We start from the raw sequence: 631 nt of genomic DNA, 5'->3' as shown, positions 1-631 counted from the left end.
GCTGCCGGTGGGAGCGGTGGGAAGGACGCCCCTGCAGCCCCCGGGTGAGTGTTGGTCTCTGCGGGGCGTTGGGGTTGACCTCGGGTGGTTGGCAGACGCCCACCCAGCCGCTCCCTCCCCTTTCCTTGGTGGGAACGTGGAGAAAAGAAGATGAAAAAGCTCAGTGGTCGGGATGAAACCAGGGAGGTTGTGCACCTGGGAGAGCCCCGGGCAAACCAGCCCGGACGTGAAGATTAATTCAATTTATTGGTAATTAAAAATAGGGTAGGATGGTGAGAAACCACCAAAATTGGAAATGGCTTCTCCTCCAGCTTCTTCCCAGCCTCAGCTTCACTTGCAGTCCTTCAGGTTCAACCTGCTCCTCTCCATGGGTTCAGTCCTTCAGGTTCAACCTGCCCCTCTCCATGGTTGGAGGCCTTCAGGTTCAACCTGCTCCTCTCCATGGGCTGCAGTCCTTCAGGTTCAACCTGCTCCTCTCCATGGCTGCAGTCCTTCAGGCTGGACCTGCTCCTCTCCATGGGCTGCAGTCCTTCAGGTTCAACCTGCTCCTCTCCATGGCTGCTGTCCTTCAGACTGGACCTGCTCCTCTCCATGGCTGCAGTCCTTCCGGCTGGACCTGGCCCCCGCCCTG

At 58.5% G+C, this 631-nt stretch overlaps 1 protein-coding gene across 1 annotated transcript in view; it reads left to right on the top strand.

Moving 5' to 3' along the window:
* The first annotated feature begins 6 nt into the window (after positions 1-6).
* LOC118451816 (natterin-4-like) overlaps positions 7-631 on the top strand; it is a 2,568-nt gene continuing 1,943 nt past the window's right edge. The window contains exon 1 of the mRNA XM_035889883.1: positions 7-44. The gene's annotated coding sequence lies outside the window, so the exon portion shown is untranslated. The remainder of the gene's footprint in view (positions 45-631) is intronic.

Source organism: Egretta garzetta, unplaced genomic scaffold (genome assembly GCF_000687185.1).
Source record: "Egretta garzetta isolate BGI_Z169 unplaced genomic scaffold, ASM68718v1 scaffold1342, whole genome shotgun sequence".
Lineage (NCBI taxonomy): Eukaryota > Metazoa > Chordata > Aves > Pelecaniformes > Ardeidae > Egretta > Egretta garzetta.
This window is presented reverse-complemented; position numbering and strand designations above follow the sequence as displayed.